This window comes from Trachypithecus francoisi, unplaced genomic scaffold (genome assembly GCF_009764315.1).
Source record: "Trachypithecus francoisi isolate TF-2019V2 unplaced genomic scaffold, Tfra_2.0 Lachesis_group16, whole genome shotgun sequence".
In the NCBI taxonomy this organism is placed as follows: Eukaryota; Metazoa; Chordata; class Mammalia; order Primates; family Cercopithecidae; genus Trachypithecus; species Trachypithecus francoisi.
Window position 1 is genome coordinate 6,533,950 of NW_022681461.1, and position 21,331 is coordinate 6,555,280.

Below are 21,331 nucleotides of genomic sequence, written 5' to 3' on the forward strand. Positions count from 1 at the left end.
AAAAGGTGGTAATAGAATGACTCACAGCTGCAGTGCATGGGAACTGCCTCATATCCTCCTGGCAGGGTGGGGAGCAGGAGAGGAAGCTGAGGTGCAGTCACAACAGTGGCCTTAGCTAACCCCACAGGGAACTCCAAGCTGGATGGCCCTGCAGAGGGTTCCTAAGCTTGGGCAAGGGGCTTTGGGCTCCACATCAACCAGTCACTGAAGGCAAAGGGCCCCAGGAAGGGTAAGTCATGGAACAGGTGCCTCTGTCAGTGGGAGCCAACAACCTCCCACACTGGGAAAGAAATCCTCTGTCCCCAAGGGCGAACCTGGTGGCTCCCAGTGACCATGAGTAAGTAGGAAGCTGTCACCCCTTCTGGGTCTGTGGAGGACACAGCCACTCCCTGGATGGTGCCACCAAAGCAGGGAACTACCCTGCTCCCCTCAGTCTCCTGTTGATCCCCTCAGTGACCTGGCTGGAGCCAGAGGGTACGGGAGCCCAGGCGACCAGCTGATGGTGGCAGGACAGGAAATGGGTCTGGACTCAGAGGAGGCAGAAAACAGCACACCCAACATCAAGGGCCAGCCGGCTTTTCCCCCAACCCTGTGCCTGGCCCTCAGGCTTCTCTCCTGAAGCAGATCCTGCTGCCTCCCTCGTGGACACGTCACTGGAGGCAGCTGAAGGGCTTGTCATCTAAAGGACTTCATGCAATGAAGCTCAGCGTTTGGCTCTACCGAGTGCCTCTGTGGGAGCCGGGACGTCAACAATGCACCGGGCCATCTTTGCAGCCAAAGCCATGTCCTCCCATTTCTCACTTCATCAGCAGAACACTATTCCCTAATGTTTGATTTCCCTGGGAGCAGGGTTGCAAGACTGCTCCTAAATAGTAGAAAGCCCTCTCTCTACAGGGAAGAAATGACTTTTCTTGGAGATACTCGGGGCTTTGCAAACATTAAATAACTATTAATAAACATGAAGTTGGCAGGGCAACATGGCTCACGCCTGAAATCCCAGCACTTTGGGAGGCTGAGGCCGGCGGATTGCCTGAGCTCAGGAGTTCGCGACCAGCCTTGGTTACGTGGTGAAACCCCGTCTCTACTAAAATACAAAAAATTAGCTCGGCGTGGCAGCGTGCACCTGCAGTCCCAGCTACTTGGGAGGCTGAGGCAGGAGAATGCCATGAACCCAGGAGGTGAAGGTTGCAGCGAGCTGAGATCACGCCACTGCACTCCAGCCTGGATGACAGAGCGAGATTCTGCCTCAATAAGTAAATAAATAAATACATAAATAAAGTGAAGTTGCTGGACCAGATGAGGGCTTTAGGCAAAAAAGCAGGAAGGCTTTTCCTCTCTGGCTTGCTGGGCATGTGACCATTTCTCTCAGTTGGTGGAGAAGGCCAAACCTGTGTTCGCTCTGTGAGGGGCCTGAGGGGCCACGTCTCTGGGCCATCACTTCGTTCTTGGTAGAAGGCTTTTGCTGGCATCTGTGACCTGAACCTTCAGCACTCGCATGGTGCATGTAATAAGAAAAGCGGCTTCTAGGGCATCTAGGATGTCCGGCAGAAGAGCAAGGGAGCTGTGGGCTTCGGCAAGCATGAGGACTCCTGAGACTGAGGGACCAGCCACTCGTCAGGCACAGGGGCTTGCATATAACAAAGGCTGCTGTGTGCAGCATTGAAGAGAGCAGGTGACTGTATTTTTTTTTTTTTTTTTTGAGATGGAGTCTTGCACTGTCGCCCGGGCTGGAGTGCAATGGCGCGATCTCGGCTCACTGCAACCTCCTCATCCCGGGTTCACGTGATTCTCCTGCCTCAGCCTCTGAAGTAGCTGGGACTACAGGTGCACACCACTACACCCAGCTAATTTTTTGTATTTTTAGCAGAGACGGGGTTTCACTATGTTGGCCAGACTGGTCTTGAACTCTTGACCTTGTGATGCACCCACCTCAGCCTCCCAAAGTGCTGGGATTACAGGCGTGAACCACTGCGCCTGGCCAGTGATTGTATTTTTAAAGTGACTTTGTGAATCGTTTTTTGGGGTTTGCTTTTTGTTGAGGAACTTTTGAAATGGTATCTCTAACATTCTGGATTATCGAAGTATCTCTGGATTTTTCTCTTTCTACCCGAGTTTGAGTGGAGCAGAATTGTTTTTGAGCTTCAATGTCCTATTAAGAAGTAGGATTTGTTTTCTGTAATTTAGTCTTGAAGACAAGCAGTTGGCCCCTCTGTAAGTTGTCCCTCAGCTGCTATCTTCGTGCCCTCATCCCAAGCTCTCTGGGGCATCACCAGGAGCACCTCATTGGTGACGTGAGTGTGCTGTTATTATCAGGGTGGAAGCCACTGGAAGCACTCTGTTAGGGATATATGTGTGTCTGTTTCTCTGGGTGCCCGGGGTCAGCAGAGCCCCTGTAGGCACAGAGGAAACAGAGGAACCTTGTGGTATTTCAGTACTGCTGTGTATCACAACATCCCCAAATATGACGTGTCAAGCAATACAACTTTTTCCTTTCTTTTTTCTTTTTTTTAGATGGAGTCTTGCCCAGGCTGGGGTGCAGTGGTGCAATCTGGGCTCACTGCATCCTTCACCTCCTGGGTTCAAGCGATTCTCCTGCCTCTGCCTCCTGAGTAGCTGGGACTATAGGTGCCCACCACCATGTCCAGCTAATTTTTGTATTTTTGGTAGAGACGGGATTTCGCCTGTTGGCCAGGCTGGTCTTGAACTCCTGACCTCAGGTGATTCACCCATCTTGGCCTCCCAAAGTGCTGGGATTACAGGCGTGAGCCACTGTACTCGGCCCACAGCTTTTTCTTTCTTGTAATTCTGCAGATGGTAATTTGGACAGGGCTCAGCTGGGCAGCTCTTCCACTCTACTTGGTGTGGGCTGTGGCTGCTCCTGTGGCTGCGTTCAACTGGCAGCTCAAGCTGGCTGGGACATCCAAGCTGGCGTCCATCCTCTAGGGCTGCCTCCAGATGGCCTTGGCTTGTCCATGGGTCTAGCTTGGCTTCCTTCCAGCATGGTGGCCAGGCTCTAATCTGGAGAACGTAGAACTCAAAGCTTCTGAAGATTAGGCTTGAAAGGCCCAGAATATCACATTCTGTTGGCCAAAGAGGAGAGGAAGGAGACTCCCGGCCTCACAGACCAGAATAGGGATTAAATGAGTTGCTGTGTGGATATGTCTGGCATTAGTAAATATCCTGTACACCATAGCTGTTTGCACTGTTGTGCCCCTTTAGTCATTAAGTCATTAGCTAATACTCATGGTGCGGGCATGGAGGAAACAGCCTGTCAGAGGCAGTTTCGAAGGGACAGGAGGTTTGCTCAAGGAACTCCGTGTGCAGAAGGCCTCAACCCTGACTACATATTACAATCACCTGAAATTCTCCCCTCCCCACCCAGGCAACTTCAGCCAGTCCTGGGGTAGGATTCAGGTGTGGGTATTTTTTAAACTCCCCAAGTTAAGCTATTGTCATGATACAGCTATTGTCATGATACAGCTATTGACCATGACTGGTAAGAGTCATTGATTCAGTGAATGAAAGTGTGTTTAAATTTTTTTTTTTTTTTGAGACGGAGTTTTGCTCTTGTTGCCCAGGCTGGAGTGCAGTGACACGATCTCGGCTCACCGCAACCTCCGCCTCCTGGGTTCAAGCGATTCTCCTGCCCCAGCCTCCTGAGTAGCTGGAATCACAAGCATGCATCACCATGCCTGGTTAATTTTGTGTTTTTAATAGAGATGGGAGTTTCTCCATGTTGGTCAGGCTGGTCTCGAGCTCCTAACCTCAGGTGATCTGCCCGCCTTGGCCTCCCAAAGTGCTGGGATTACCGCGCCTGGCCTTAAATTTTAATCAGATAGCACTTTTCAAAAACCTAACTATAGACAAGAAAGGTGCTGGGTCCCAGAACCCGAAAGTACAGGAGGCTTAAATTAAACGTCGACAGCCCCTGAGCCCTGACTTTCCACCAACAAACCAGCCAGATTCCCAAGAAAAAAAGATGCCCTTATGTTACATGAGATGAACATCTTAGGCTGATCTATTAATGAAATAAATGTACAGTTTGAGACTAAACAGCTGGACAGGAAGACGGGATGGGTCTGACTTCAGACACTACTGGCTGGTGCGGGAGCAGGAGGGAGGCAGAGTGGCAGTCTGTGCCCACTCGTGCGTTCAGTTGTGACTATGATACAAGTAGTAGAACTCCAACATTTATAGTGCAGTCTCGGAATTATGCAGAATATATCTGCAATCTCTTTTTGGTGGCAGAACTGAAAATAGAAGTTTAAAAACCTGAGAGAGAGAGAGAGAAAGAGAAAGAGAGAGAAGAAAAGGAGGTGGGAAAAGCAGGAGCTTCATATTCCAGGTGGAAAGTTGAAGTCAGGAAACCAGACAGATCTCTCTTTCTTTCCCCTAATTAATTAAAGGTTGTAAAGTCAGGGTGTGGGCTGGGTGTATTCCCTTTATTTTTTAAAACCATGTTTGACAGCTCCAGGCTCCCAGGATTTCATCAGGATCTCAGGTGCGCTGTAATTCATGTGTCATGCACCCGGTTGCATAACTGCATTGTTACATGGGCAGCGTTTCTCTATGGAGTCCATTGGCATCATCTCATCAGGAGAGGAAAGCCCACAGCACCGTCTTGCCCTTAAGGAAAAGATGCAATTTCTTTCATGTTTTAAAGTAATCTCCTTAAAGATAAAAATACAAAAAGAAAAAAGTAAAAACCACCCATAGTGCCCACCGCTTAACAATGTTTAACAGTACGCCTCACCTGGCCTTTCCTATTTTGAGCATGGCTGTAGAACAGAAGGGTTCTGGTCATGGACTTTGGACACAAGTTGCCTGACTTCAGAATTCAACTTAGGTTGGTCACTTGCCTGGTCCCTGACTCAGTTTCCTGATCTGTGAAATGGAGATAACAATGGTAACCCACTTGAGGATCAAGTGCATGACTACAGTATCTGTAAGGTGCCGTGCCTGGCCCAAGTAGGACACAGTACTGCTATCATCACTACCATGACGACTCCTGACTTCTTCCTGTACTTACAAAAGATGCACACCCACACACGCACAGACACAAACGTGAACACACACACTGTGCACCCACATTCCAACAAGTCCATGCATGTGCCCATTTGCACACACACACACAAACATGTACATACCTTTGAACACACACATTTTCCCACAAACAATAACATACTCTATGTAGAGGTCTGCGGCTGCACACACGTCACAACATGTCATGGATATTTCTTCCAGTCAGCAACCGTACACTTTCCAGCAAGGGTGCCATTCTTATTAGCTGTTCCTCCCTGGATGGCTGGGGTTGTCCTGATGCTTCACTGTGACACACTTAACCACTGCAGGGCTTGCTGTGTGTTGGGGATGCAGCGTTTTAACTTTCTCAGATACTGTCAAATCGCTGTCCCAAATCCACACCACTTTGCACACCTCCTGGAGGGCCTCTCTCCATGTCCTGGTCAGGAGTGCATGTGGATGCTGGACTCTACCAATCCCATCGTTGAGAAATGCTCTCTCGTTAATTTGCGTTTCTGTAATTATTATTTATGCAAAGGCTTCTAATGTATCTTGTGCAGCTTGTAAGCACCATCATGAACAATGTCAATCTATTCTTGGCCTGCACAGTTGGTTTTATAGCTTTCTTACAAACAAAAACTGTGCAGACAACCCACAGCTCACTCAGACCAGTAATGTGCCAAATTAGCGCATGAGGCGAAGAGGAGTTCTAAACGTGGAACACTGTTTCCAGCTGTAGTATGTTGGAAGTGCCCATCCTCATCCTGCTAAGCAAATCATTCAGCATCTAGTTGTTCATTCAAAAACTGTTTCCTGAGCACCTGTCTGTGTCAGGCTTATACTGATTGTAGGCTTTTGACAGTAAACACAAATTTTTAAGAATCCCTGTTCTTGTGGAATTTATGGTCTATCCCAAATAATATCTGAATGTGGGCACCTGAGATGAGGACCCCACAGCATGTGGTGGCCGCTGCGTGTGGGAGTCCATAATGGCCGTGGACCCACCTGGTGTCCCACTGCAGCTGTGACCAGGGCCACAAAGGGTGGCTGGGCAGACAGTGCCCCTGGGACCATGGGACAGGATCAGCAGAGAGTGCCTCACGGCCCCAGAGCTGTTCCTTACATAGATAGGAAAAAGGAAGCCCCAGGGTACCTGCTTACCCACAGCACCTGGGGAGCCCACCTTCCTGCCTTTCTCCAAGGGAAGGTCTGAAGAGCCCTGTCAGGCCCCCACTGTTCTCCGGCATGCATGCTCTGAGGTCCCGCTCTGGGGCTGGTCTCCAGGCCTGTCCCAGCTGAGCCTGGGCTGGGGCAGAGCAGCGAGCAGAGCTGCAGGAAGGGCCCAGGCAGTGGGATCCACTCTGTGCTGGCTGCTGTCTGCCTCTTACTCAAGTTAATGGGACCGGCCCTTGGTTCCCAGTTCCTATTTGAAATATACCAGGAAAGGACTGTGGTGCCTTGTCCTTGGCTGAGACCCTTGCCTCTGGACCAAGCAGCTGGCCAAGGCGGGTGGCAGCTATCACTGGGCCAGTGTGTTCGGGAACTCAGCCTGGACAGGTCACCAGTGGGGTCGCTGAACAGCGTGGCTGAGGGAGGAAAGCATTCCCCAAATCCTCAGGGACTTTCTCCTGAAATGGAACCAAGCCATGGATGTCCACAGCACCAGCATGCAGTGACCATGTGCAGACCTGTGGCAAGGGCTGAGTGAGTGATGGGGCCACCCCAGCCTCATGGAGCTGTGCGGCTAGGGGGTTTCAGACACAGGCCCAACACGGGTGCAGGGCTGTCCTGGAGAGAGGGCTGCTCGTTTGGAGAGCCAGGCGCACCTCCCTAGGGTGCTGATGGGTGATGTTTGAGTAACAACTCACCACTGACTTGGTGGCTTAAAACAGCACAGCTTTGTTCTCTTCCTGTTCTGGATGCTAGAAGTCTGAAACCAATCTGACTGCGTTAAAGTCAAAGGTGGGCAGGGCTGGTTCTTTCTGGAGACTCTAGGGGAGAATCCATTTGTTCACTGTCTTTCCACTTCTAGGGGCCACCTGCATTCCTTGGCTCTTGTCTCCCTCCATCTTCAAAGCGCATCCCTGCAGTCTCTGTGTCCATTACCGCGTCGCCTCCTGCTCTCTTCCGGTCGGACTGTCTCAGGAGGACCCTTGTGACTACATTGCCCTCCTCCCCCGAATCATTCTGGGCTTCATCACATATGCAGAGTCCTGTTTGCCATGTAAGGTCACAACCATGGGTTCCGGGGATTAGGATATGAACATATTTGGGGCCACTATCATCCCGGCACGTGGAGGGACACAGAATGTTTCTCCGGGCAGGGGTGTAAAAGACGCGGGTTGCAGGCAGAGAGAGCAGTGCCCAGCACCCATGGCCCACTCTGGGCCAGCGAGTTAGCCCTGACCTGTTTCCAGCCTGGCCCGGCTCTGCGCTGGGCAGTTCCAAGTGTTGCTCCTCTCAGGCAGTGTGGGTCCCTGTGGGACATTGCAAACCCGCCAGATTGACAGGAGCCAGGGACACAGGACAGGCAGCAATGGTGGCATGGGAAGGCCAACCTTGTGTGCTGCAAGGGTGTCCCCACCTAACTGTGCAGAACTTGGGCGCACAGTGTGGGGGTGCTGTGGGGCATTGGGGGCATAGAGGGTAAGGGAGGATGCCCTGAGGGGATGCATGTGATCTCGGTGGAAGCAGAATGAACAGAGATGGGGACAAATGGAGCCGATGTTGGGATCATAAGAGCCACCAGCCGAAGCCTGGGGTCCTCGGAAATGTGCGTTGGTTGACTCCTCAGCCAGCTGCGAGGTCAGCTGGCACCTTCCGGTCCTCTTTCTTCCCTGCGCATTGTATGGTCATCTGCAGGGAAGTCTTTCCCTTCTCAGCCCTGCGAGGCCCACGTCTGCACAAGGGCACCTCTTTGTCCACCCTGCTGACTCCCTGCAGCCCCGCAGCCCTCCCCTCTGAAGGCCTGTGCCACCTCCAGATGGTGGACAACGGGGCTGGCTGCTCTGAGGCAGGGGAGGCGGGGTCTCCCCACTGCAGGTGAATACACAGGGCACTTGTTTCCAGATGGCACCAGGAGGTGTGAGATGTCCAGGAGTCACAGAGTGACCTCCCGTCCTCCACTCTGCGGCTCACTCCATACTGTGCAACTTGACAAACCTCAGTAACTACCTACAAGATGGCTTCAGGGCAACTCTGACACAACCCCACCTTGCTCTCTATAGGCCTTGGGCTGTGCCCAACAACTCCTCCTCTGTCATAAATGAGGTATCCTTTTTGTCACAGATGAGTTCCCCTTGGACTGGCCCCTGGTAGCAGCAGAACTCACCTGCATCTCCTGCAATGTCCCTAGAGCTGGACTGAGCCCCAAACAGGAGTCCCCGCAAGGCCTGCTGGGGATGAGGGAGGCTCACGGGCAAGTCCTGGTACCAGGCGGGGCGTGTTCACACTTGGGCCCCCGCCAACACAGGCCCACATAGGCAGGCTGCCTGCGCGCCCCTGCTCACTCCACACCCTGGACAGCCCAGCCATTTCCATCCTGGGGGTATTTAGCCCACAGCTAATGAGGATGGGGTTTCTATGGGCAGGGCCAGGCAGCAGGGCTTGGCACTGGGGGCCGTGTGGGTGGTGTCTGAAGTTTCCAACCAGACCCCAGTGCTGCCCACACCCCTGCTGGCTGCTGAGTTCTGGCGCTGGGGCGTTGCCTCTCTGAGCTGTGCAATACACGGGACCCCTCCTCGGTTTTCCTGTTCATCCAGACTTCTCATGGCCTGAGCTGTGTTTCCCCCGGTTCCCAAATCCATCCAACTCAGAGTTTCCCCTGCCCAACCACAGAAATAAAACACAGCTTGTTTCCTGGCAAACACACCTTCCAGAGCCAGACTCAACTTGCCACAAGATGGGCTTATCATGAAATCAAATCTTAACACTGCAGTTCTCTGGGTTTTTGATCGTCCTCACAAAGGTGGGGAAAGTGGAGTTGGCGTGTTTCAGAGCAATGGAAGCAGGCCGCAATCTGTTAACTCTGTAAAATAAAACCTTCTGGGAAACAGAAAATTTACCTGACCACCAGTGGGTGTGTGACCACAGGACTCTGGCTGGGGCTCCTGCCTGCTCACCGTAGAGATTGCAAAGGAAGAAACAGTACATCGTTTCCAGTTTGCATCTGTAAGTAACCATGTTTAAGTGAAGCTCGGAGCTGACTCAGAAAAACGAAGCTTCGAGCCCTCTTGTAAGATCCCAGCCAAGCGAGATGAATCCCTGTGCCCTCAGCAAGCCTGCCAGGCACAGCCACGGTGCCCGGCCAGCACCGCCACCATGTTCACCGCTGCATAGAGCTTCCTGACTCTGCAGCAAGATCACCCAGGCCTGTGGGCCATGGGAGCCCTGCTTCCTCATTGCCATCCCTGGGAGTCCTGTCTCCACATTTTCACTGTCCCAGCAGGTCAGGCTACCCAGGGACACCCTGGATTTTGGATCTCCTGGCACACTGACTGAAAACCCTTCTTTTTCCCTCAGAAAACACATTGGAAATGAGAGGGTGTGAATCAGATAAGCTTAGGGACATCTTTGAAGTCATTAACATCTATTTTAAACATCAACTGCGGGGTTTGAGACCCTAAGTATCATCTGTGGCTAACTGCCTGCAGCTTCCACCCAGAAACGACCGCCAAGCCACACTCCAGAGCTGCTGTCCTGGAACAGTCTGTAGGGAAGGAGCAATTTTTTGTAGTTTTTCCCCAATCGGTCTTGGGCCAAAGCTTTTGTAAAACACAGAGGGCATGGATTACTGAAAGACAGCAACACACTTCGATGCCACACACCTCGAGTCCTGCCAAATGGCTGCGAGAGTTCTGAACGCATACGCTTCCTTGCACTCTCTTATCTTGTCACAGGGCAGAAACCAGCAGCTCCCAAGTGACCCGGTCCACGGACTCCACTGGGAGAGCGCTGGCAGCCCCATACCCCAGATTCTCTATGTGTTCCTATTTCAGCTACAAACAACCTTTTTATTGTTCTTTTTGTTTGAGACAGTCTCTCTCTGTCGCCCAGGCTGGAGTGCAGTGATGCAATCTCGGCTCACTGCAACTTCCACCTCCCGGGTTCAAGCAATTCTCCTGCCTCAGCCTCCCGAGTACCTGGGATTACAGGTGTGCGCCACCATGCCTGGCTGTATTTTTGTATTTTTGTAGAGACGGGATTTCACTATGTTGGCCAGGCTGGTCTCGAACTCCTGACCTCAGGTGATCCACCCACCTCGGCCTCCCAAAGTGCTGGGATTACAGGAGTGAGGCACTGCACCTGGCCCTTATTTTTTTTATAAACCACAGGTGCTTTCAAACTGCCAGCCAGAAAGTCCTTTGTCAGACCATGCAGGCTGATCTTCAGCCAGAACACTGTCACGGTGGCTCTTCTACAGCGCCTGTGAGCCAGGCTCTTAGGGGTTCCTGGTGCAGTTCTTCTGTGTGCCCCGCTGCGATGTTGACTCTTGGGCGTCACGTGACCTTGATGATGTTCAGGTGGTCAGAGTCTTCTGCGGGCCTTTTATACGCCACATAACATGCTGATTCCTGATCACTAAAGATGTCCTGATCCAACTGTGGCAGGTATTCTGAGCAGTATGGTCACTTAGCTACAGGGTAGAAACCAAAATGAGGACGTCCTCCAACACAGAAACTGCAGTGCCTTCTTCGAAGATTTCACCTGGACACGCTTATCAAATTCTGTACGACATGCCCCCTAAAATGAGCAGAAGCCCAGTTTCCTTCTTGTATTTTTCTTTTCTTTTTTTGAGACCAAGCCTCGCTCTGTTGCCCATGCTGGAGTGCAGTGGTGCCATCTTGGCTCACTGCAGCCTCTGTCTCCTGGCTCACTGCAACCTCCACCTCCCGGGTTGAAACGATTCTTATGCCTCAGCCTCCCGAGTAGCCGGGATTACAGGCATGCGTCACCACACCCGACTAATTTTTGTATTTTTAGTAAAGACAGAGTTTCACCATGTTGGCCAGGCTGGTCTCAAACTCCTAATCTCAAGTGATCCGCCCACTTCAGCCTCCCAAAGTGCTGGAATTGCAGGTGTGTGAGCCACATCACCAGGCCCTTGAGTTTTTCTGTATCTGTCTTCACCTACACATCCCTTCCCAACACACATGGTTTTCCCAGGGTCCTAGTTAATATATTTGAATTTCTTCTAAACCGATATCTTGGTTTTCTGTGTTTCCTTCTCTAGATTTAGCTTTTCTTTCCTTTTAGAAATTAATGTATTACCAAATTTGGCGAGCTCTTAAAAATACATCATGGAATGGAGTTTAACGTTGTTAAGTTGGGGGTTGGATTTGGTTCTCATTGGCTTAAATGAACCATTTCTTTCACAATGGAGCCTGCATACACTTTGTGACTCTCATGAAAGTATTCATTTTTTAACTTTAGTGGTGTAAAAACGTTCTTTTTAGTGGAGTGGAGGGAGTTAAGGTTGCGTTACGTTTTGATGTGAGGTTATGCTGGTCCCATGGAACATGCTGGGATGTGTTCCCTCTTCCTGTTTCCTGGAAGAGTTTATGTACAGTTGGTGCTATTACGTCTTTGAACGTTTGATGGAATTCACTTGTGAAACCATCTGGGCTGGTTTTCTTAGTGTGAAGGTTAATGATGACAAATTCAACTCCTTTCATGGATACGGGATTATTCATATTTTCCCTTTCATCTTGTGTAAATTTTGGTAGATCATACTTCTCAGGAAATTTGTTCAGTTCGTTAAGTTGCCAAATTGATTGCTATAAAGTGTTCACAAAAGCAGCTAATGATTCTTTTAATATCTGAAGTGGTAACCAGTGTTTCATTTCTGATATTTGTCATTTGTGCTCTATTACTAATTTTTTCTTATTAACTAGTTATGACTTTATTTTGTTGCTTTTAAAGAACTAAGATTTAGCTTTGTAATCTTTTTCTTTTCAAAAAAAGATTTTATTTTTCACTTTGTTTCTTTACAAACCCTTGTGTTGAGGACTGATTTTCAATAGATCACAGCAAGGGAAGCTGTGTAATCTTTTTCTAACATTTGTTTTCTCTCTTGTTGACTTCTGCTCCTTCCGTCTTCTTTGGGTTTACTTTGCTCTTCTTTTTTTAGCTTTTTGAGGTGGACTGTTCCGTCTTTGAGGTCACATGTTTCCTCTTTTCTAACATAAGCCTTTAAAAGTGTAAATTTTCCTCCTCACACTGCTTTAGTCCATCCTATACATTTTGATATATTTATTGTATTTTTACATATCAGTCAATTAGAAGTATTTAAAAAATTATTTTTGGAACATGCATTATTAGAAGTGTGCAGGTTAATTTCCAAATATTGGGGAGTTTCCTAGATCTGTTATTATTTCTAATTTAATTCTGCTGTGGTCAGAGAACCTACTTTGTGCTATTTCAAATATTTTTAAATTGTGGGGACTTGTATTATGGGCCAGCATATAGTTCATCTTCGTGAATTTTCTATGTAAACTTGGAAAGAATATGTAGTGATACAGAAATAGCAATTAGGTAAAGGTAACTGATGATAATGTTCACTTCCTCCACATGTTTACAGATATTTTTGTAATTGATCAATAAGGTGATAAAAGAGAAGTGTTAAATCTCTCACTATGAGTGTGGAATTGTTTTTCTCCAACAAACTAAGCAGAGAAAGGGACTTCTTCCACCTGATAAAGGGCATCTGTGAAAAACCTGGAGCTAAGCCAATACAATACTTATTGTTGAAATATTGAGTACTTTCTCCCTAGGATCAGCAAGATAAGGAAGTAAGTGCATGCATTCTCTCTCTCTCTCTCTCATTACTTCTAGTTAATTGTACTGAGAACCTAGCTGTGGCAATGAAACAAGAAAAACATGTAAAGGCATAAATATTGGTGGGAAAGAAGTAAAATTGTCTCTATTTGAACATAACATGGTTGTTTACATAGAAAACCTCAAGGAAACTACAGAACCACTAGTATAAGTCTGCAGGACACAAAAATCAATAGCATACATACATATATATACTAGCAGCAAACAATTGGAAAATGAAATTTTAAAAAGTTTATTTACAGTAGTACCAAATAAAATATTTTTAAATATTTAACAAAGTGCAGAAGTCCTTTTCACAGAAAACTGCAGAATATTGTTAAGGGAGACATTTTAAAAGACCTGTATAGCCCAGGCATGGTGGCTCATGCCTGTAATCCCAGCACTTTGGGAGGCCGAGGCAGGCCGATCACCTGAGGTCAGGAATTTGAGACCAGCCTGGCCGCCAACATGATGAAACCCCATCTCTACTAAAAATACAAAAATCAGCTGGGCGTGGTGGCACACACCTGTAATGCCAAATTCTCCGGAAGCTGAGGCAGGAGAATCTCTTGAACCTGGGAGGCGGAGGTTGCAGTGAGCTGAGATCTCACCACTGCACTCCAGTGTAGGTGACAGAGTAAGACTTTGTCCAAAAAAAAAAAACACCTGAATACATGGAGAGGCATTGTTCCAAATCTCAATTGGATAAGAAGACTCAATAGTGCTATCAGTTCTCCTTATTATTACCTTTTGTATAAATCTATGGGGTGCGAGTGTAATTTTGTTACATGCATAGATTGTGTAGTGGCGAAGTCAAGGCTTCTAGGATATCTATCACCTAAATAACATACATTATACCCATTAAATAATTTTTTAGCATCCATCCCCTCCCACCCCCTCACCCTTCCAAGTGTTTGTTGTCTATCATTCCACATTCTGTGTCCACGTGTACACATTATTTAGCTCTCACTTATAAGTGAGAACATGTGATACTTGTCTGTATCTGACTTATTTCATTTAAGGTAATGGCCTCCCGCTCCATCCATGTTGGTGGAAAATATATGATTTCATTATTTGATGACTGAATAGTATTCAATTATACATATATGACATTTTCTTTATCCAGTCTTCTACTGATGGACACTTAGGTTGATTCCACATCTTTGCTATTGTGAATAGTGCTGAGAGAAGCATTAGTACAGGTGTCTTTTTGATATAATGATTTATTTTCCTTTGAGTAGATCCCAGTAGTGAGATTACTGAATTGAATGGTAGTTCTAGTTTTAGTTATTTGAGAAATCTCTGTACTGTCTTCCATAGAGCACATACTAATTTACATTCGCGCCAATAGTATATAAGTTCCCTTTTCTCTGCATCCTTGCTAACATCTGTTGTTTTTTGTCTTTTTAATAATAGCCATTCTGTCTGGTGTAAGATGATATTTCATTGTGTTTTAAATTTGCATTTCTCTGATGATTAATGATTTGGAGCATTCTTTCTTATGTTTGTTGGCAATTTGTATGTCTTCTTTTGAAAAATGTCTATTCATGCTCTTTGCCCACTTTTTAATGGGATTATTTGGGGGTTTTTTGTTGAGTTGTTTGAGTTTCTTATAAATTCTGACTGTCAGTCCCTGTCAGATGCATAGTTTGCAAATATTTTCTCCCATTTCGCTAGTTGTTTGTTCACTCAGCTGATTATTTCCTTTGCTGTGCAGAAGCTTTTTAGTTTAATTAAATCCCATTTGTCTGTTTTTGTTTCTGTTGCCTGTGCTTTTGAGGTCTTGGTGACGAATTTTTTGCCTAGACCAATGTTGAGAAGTTTTCCCTAGGTTTTCTTTTAGTATTTTTATAGTTTCCGATCTTACATTTAATTCATCTTGAGTTGACTTTTTTATATGGTGAGAGAGTAGGATCCAGTTTTATTCTTCTGCAAATGACAATGCAGTTTTTCCAGCACAATTTACTAAAAAGAGTGTCCTTCCCCCAGTGTAAGTTCTTGTTGACCTTATCAAAGATCAGTTGGCTATAAATATGTGTGCTTTTATTTCTGGGTTCTCTACTCTGCTCCATTGATTTATGTGTTTATACCAGTTCCATGCTGTTTTGATTACTATAGCCTGGTGGTATAATTTGAAGTCAGATAACATGACGGCTCTAGCTTTGTTCTTTTTGCTTGGGATTGCTTTGGCTATTTGGGCTCTTTTTTTAGTTACATATGAATTTTAGGACTTTTTTGTTTCTAAATCTGTGAAAAATGATGTTGGTATTTTGGTAGGAATTGTATTAAATTTGTAGATTGTTTTCAGCAGTATGGACACTTTAATAATACTAATTCTGATCAATCAGCATGGGATGTTTTTCCATTTGGGTTATCTACAATTTCTTTCATCGGTGTTTTGTAGCTTTCTTGGTTGAGGTCTTTCGTCTTCTTGGTTAAAAATATTCCTAGATGTTTTAATTTTTTGGTAGGTGTTGTAGATGGGATTGCGTTCTTGATTTGGTTCTCAGCTAGATCATTATTGATGTGTAGAAATGCTACTAATTTTAGTAGATTGATTTTGTATCCTAAAATTTTCCTGAATTTATTTGTTGAATTGAAGAGTTTTTGATGGAATCTTTAGGGTTTTCTAGATGTAAGAATGCATCATCAGTGAACAAGGATAATTTGACTTACTTTTTTCCAGTTTGCATGCCTTTTATTTCTTTCACCTGATTGCTCTAGCTAGGACTTACAGTACTATGTTGAATATGGTTGGTGAAAGCGGGCATCCTTGCCTTGTTCCAGTTCTTAGAGGGAATACTTTAGACTTTTCCCCATTTAATATGGTGCTGGCTGTGGGTCTGATGTATATGGGCTTTATTATTTTGAAGTATTTTCCTTATGTGCCTAGTTTGTTGAGGTTATCAATTCATCATGTAAGGGATACTGAATTTTATAAAATACTTTTTCTGCATCTGTTGAGATTATCATATAGTTTTTGTTCTCAATTCTGTTAAGTGATGAATCACATCTATTGCTTTATGTATGTTGAACCATCCTTACATTCCTCATGTAAAATCCACTTGATCAGTTCTCAAATTGATCCATGGATTCAATGCAATCCTAATCAAAATTTTAGTGAAGAATTTTTTGTTGAAGTTGAGAAACTAATTCTAAAATTTACTTGAAAACATAAAGGACCTACATTAGTCAAAGACATTTTTAAGAAGTTGGAGGGCTGACATCACTTGATTTTAAGACTTCCTACAAAACTATAGTAACCAAGTAGTATGGTAATACTGAAAGGATAGATACATAGAGCCCTTGAACATAAGTGGGATAGTCATAGACAGGCAAAGATAGCCATAGATAATCAATTTTTAACAAAGATACTCACTCAGATTAATGAAGAAATAAATGTTTTTTCAACAACTGAGTATATGCATAAGGAAAAAAATGAACATCAACTCTTACCTTGCTCTGTATACAAAATTCACTTGAAATGACCATACACATAAAACTCCCAGAAGAAAACACAGGAGAAAATCCTTGCAACCTTGAGTGGCATATGTCTTTTACACAGGATACAGAAAGCACAATCCATTAAAAATTGATAAACTGGACTTATCAAAATTTACAGCTTTTACTCTTCAAAGGCACCATTAAGAAATGAAGGCAAGTCACAGAATAGGAGGAAATATTAGCAATACCTATATCTGATGAATAACTTGTAATCACAAAACATAAATTGTACTTAAATCTCAATATTAAGGTTGGGTATAGTGGCTCATATCTGTAATCCCAGTGCTCTGGGAAGCAAAGATGGGAAAATAGCTTTAGCACAGGGGTTTGAGACCAACCTAGGCAACACAGTGAGACCCCATCTCTACAAAAAAGTTAAAAATATAGTCAGGAGTGGTGGTGCATGCCTGTAGTCTCAGCTACTCAGGAGGCTAAAGTAGGAGGATCACTGCAGCCCAGGAGCTCAAGGCTGCAATGAGCTATGATCATGCCATTGTATTCCAGCTTGGGCAACAGAGTGAGACCATGTCTCCAGAAAAGAAAAAGAATAAAACCTCAAAATAGTAAAAGGAGAGGCTTTTTTTGCAGATGCTGCCACCACCCAGGGCCCCCTGCCACCAACCATGATATACATCGCCGATAATGGTGAGCCCTTAGGCTGTGTCTCCTTTGAGCTGTTTGCAGACCAAGTTCCAAAGACAGCAAGAAACTTTTGCACTCTGAACATTAGAAAGAAAATATTTGGTTATAAGGATTCCTGCTTTCATGGAATTATTCCAGGGTTTATGGGTCTACATGGTGACTTCACAGGCCATAGTGGCACTAGTGGAAAGTCCATTCATGGAAAGAAATTTGATGATGAAAACTTCAGCCCGAAGCATACAGGTCCTGTCATCTTTCCATGGCAAATGCTAGACCCAACACAGATGGTTTCCAGTTTTTCATCTGCATTGCCAAGACTGAGTGATTAGATGGCAAACATGTGGTCTCTGGGAAGGTGAAAGAAGGCATGAATATCTTGGAGGCCATGGAGCACTTTGGGTTCAGAAATAAGAAGACCAGCAAGAAGATCACCATTGCTAATTCTGGACAAGTCTAATACATTTGACTCATACTTTATCTTAACCATCAGACTACTTTTGCTGTAACCTGGAGAGCACTCCTCCACCCCATTTGCTCACAGTAGCCCATCACCTTTTGCTATTGATGCATCTTTTTTTTTTTTTTTTTTGAGGCGGAGTCCCCTCTGTTGCCCAGGCTGCAGTGCAGTGGTGCGATCTCAGCTCACTGCAACTTCTGCCTCCTGGATTCAAGCGATTCTCCTGCCTCAGCCTCCTGAGTAGCTGGGACTACAGGTGCATGCCACCATGCCCTGCTAGTTTTTGTATTTTTAGTAGAGACAGGGTTTCATCATATTGGCCAGGTTCGCCTCGAACTCCTGACCTCATAATTTGGCTGCCTCAGCCTCCCATAGTGCTGGGATTACAGGCGTGAGCCACCGTGCTCAGCTGATGCATTCTTTGGGTTCCATATTTTCCTTATTCCCCTCCAGTTCTAGCTGGATTGCAGAGTTAAGTTTAAGATTATAAAATAAATATTAAATAACAACAAAAATAGTAAAAGGACAAAGAATACAATGTATACATGGGCAAATTATTTGAACAGACACTTCACCAAATAAGATATAGAAATGACCAACAAATATAAGATATAAAATGGCCAAAACAAACATGAAAAGATGTTCAACATCATCAGTTGGCTGGGAATTGCAAACAAAACTGCAATGAGAAATCACTACAGGTCCACTAGGATGGCTAAAATTACAGACTGACAATACCAAATCAGTCTTGGTGGGCGTGTAAGCGACGCAAACGCTTCAGCAAACTATTGGGCAATTTCTTAAAGTTAAGCATATGCTTTTCCTATGACCTAGTTTTGCCACTTTTGGATATTTTCCCAGAATAAATAAAACATATGTTCACACAAATACCTGTGGTATGAATGCCCATACCAGCTTTGTTCACAGTAGCCCCAAACTGGAAAAACCCCACATGTCTATCAACAGGTGAATGGAGAATCACTGTTGTATATCCATACAATGGAGTACTACTCAGCAACGAAAGGGAATGAACTCTTTATACTCACCACAACATCAAGGAATCTCCAGATCACGATGCTGAGTGAGAGAGGTGAGCCAGAAAAGAGTACATCCTTCATGATTTCTCTTACACACAAATTTAACAACTCAAACTAATCTATAGTGATTTAAAAAACAGATGTGTGGTGTCCTGGCACCCAGGGTTGGGAAGGGGAGGCAAAGGCGACCAAGGTGTCCCTTGTGGGTGATGAAGGTGTGCTGTCTCCTGATTGTGACCTTGGTTTGTGACCTGAGTGTGCACATAGTCAAACTCACTGGACTGGAAACTTGAAGTGGACACAATTTACTGGGCATAAATCATACCCTCTGTAAAGTTTCTAAAAAGCTGCTTTGCCTCTGGTTGGGGGTAATTATAGACTAGGATGGATAGCAAGGAAATCTGGGGAAGCTGATTGGTGCTCATATGGATATATACATGAGCAGATTCAGTGAGTGGCACACTTAAGATCAGTTATTTCACCCACTGTGCTACTATGCATGTGCATTTCAAACCTCACTTAATAGAAACTGTATACAGCTCACTGATTTAGGCTGAGAGTAATTCCTAGAAATTTTTACAAAAAGATTTACTTTTTTTTTTTGAGACGGAGTCTCGTTCTGTCGCCCAGGCTGGACTGCAGTGGTGCGATCTCGGCTCACTGGAAGCTCCACCTCCTGGGTTCACGCCATTCTCCTGCCTCAGCCTCCCGAGTAGCTGGGACTACAGGCACCCACCACCACGCCCGGCTAATTTTTCTTTTTCTTTTTTTTTGTATTTTTAGTAGAGATGGGGTTTCACTGTGTTAGCCAGGATGGTCTCAGTCTCCTGACCTCGTGATCCGCCCGCCTCGGCCTCTCAAAGTGTTGGGATTACAGGTGTGAGCCACCGTGCCCGGCAAAAAAGATTTACTCATTTGGTAAAGTAAAAACTCATTTTCATTTGAATTAGAGTTTTATGTATCAAATTTGCTCCAAATGGCACAAACCGATTAATAAGGGAAGGAGAGGAAATCCATCTCTCTTCATGTTCTCACTGGGTGCATCAGGGAATATTGGCATTAAGCTCCTCCTAGCTTTGCAGGTAAACTTTTCCCTCTAGGAAATTGGTGTGAGAGATGCCTTCCAGGAAACTGGCATGAGAGAAAGAAAATAATGCTAAATATAAACAAGTTTGTTTTCTAAGAAACATTACCTGTTTATGAAATTTTGGCTTGGAGGTGCAAAATACTAAATAATTTATTGAAGTTGCTGCTGAGATGAAGTGTTTTCAGGGAACATAAAATAAATGTTTCTAAAGGTTGTTTGTTTGTTGTTGTTTTGCACGACCCAGTGTGTTCTAGGAATCTCCTGGCGGACCCCGGGCAGTCTAATGATAGAGACACCTGGGTGACCTCAGGCATTCTAATGAGAGAGACTGCCGGCTGACCCCAGGCATTCTAAATAATGCAAATTAAACTTGGCTGTTAGTTCAGTTTGCTAAATTGAGGCCTTACTTTTTGTTGGCCTCTCTCCATAAATCCTGTTGAGTGAGAAATTGATCTCAGGTTCTTTTCTGATTATGTCATTGAAGATCACCCAGTTTAGTTGTTTAACGGTTGTTGCATTCTTATTGGGCAGGTTTGCCTAAGGCACCCGTTTCCTGCTTATGGAGGGCAGAAATCTAAGGTGGTCCAGAACCAGAACCGGGCCCCCTGGCATTATTCGCAGGATTATGTTACCTTGTATGGCAAAAGACTGTTTCAGATATAATTAAGGTCACGAATTGTCTGATCTAAAAATTGGAAGATTATCTGGGGCGGGGCCTAATATGAGTTATTTATTTATTTATTTATTTATTTATTTATTTATTGAGACAGAGTCTCGCTCTGTCGCCCAGGCTGGAGTGCTATGGGGCAATCTTGGCTCACTGCAACCTCTGCCTCTTAGGTTCAAGCGATTCTCCTGCCTCAGCTTCCCGAGTAGTTGGGATTACAGGTGCCTGCCACTGTGCCTGGCTAATTTTTTTATTTTTTAGTACAGACTGGGTTTCATCATGTTGGCCGGGCTGGTCTCAAAGTCCTGACCTCAGGTGATCCGCCCACCTCGGCCTCCCAAAGTGCTGGGATTACAGGTGTGAGCCACCGCACCTGGCTAAGTTCTTTAAAAGCAGAGTTTTCTCTGGCTGGTAACAGAGCTGGAGTTAGGTTTGACACCAGGGTGGATTTTCTTCTGTTGCTGGCTTGGAGGTGGAGGAGGCCCCAGGAGGTCCCTGTTACTGAGAGCAGCCCCTGGCTGCCAGCCAGCAAGAAAATGAGGATTTCAGGGGACTGCAAGTAAGTGAATTTGCCTAACAACCAGATTGAGCTTGGAGGTAGATTTTTTCCCCCCAAACCTCCAGATAGGAGCCCTTGACACTGGCCTTGGGTGACTCTAAGCAGAAAACCTCATTAAACCCGCCTGGACTTCTGACCTATAGAATTATGAGACCATAAATGGGTGCTGTTTTAAGCTATTAAGTCTGTTATGCAGTAATAGAAATGTATTATTTGTTCCACAGTTACAGAAAATGAATATATAGGTGGGTGGGGTGGGGGTTATAGCTCACACCTATCATCCCAGCACTTTGAAAGGTTGAGGTGGGTGAATCACTTGAACCCAGGAGTTTGAGACCAGCTTGGGCAACATGGCAAGACCTCATCTCTACTAAAAGTACAAAAAATTAGCCAGGTGTGGTGGTGCATGCCTGTAGTCCCAGCTACTCAGGAGGCTGAGGTGGGAGGATCACCCCAGCCCGAAAACTCGAGGCTGCAGTGAGCCATGACCATGCCACTGAACTCCAGCCTGGGTGACAGACTGAGATCCTGTCTCAAAAAA

The 21,331-nt window shown here is 45.6% G+C and overlaps 1 long non-coding RNA gene across 1 annotated transcript; it reads right to left on the reverse strand.

Moving 5' to 3' along the window:
• Nucleotides 1-4,424: 4,424 nt before the first annotated feature.
• Nucleotides 4,425-8,445, reverse strand: LOC117098355. The gene is made up of 2 exons (XR_004443360.1): nt 8,354-8,445; nt 4,425-4,670 (listed from the first exon to the last, which is right to left on the reverse strand). It is a non-coding gene; the product is annotated as an uncharacterized LOC117098355 (long non-coding RNA).
• Nucleotides 8,446-21,331: the final 12,886 nt, after the last annotated feature.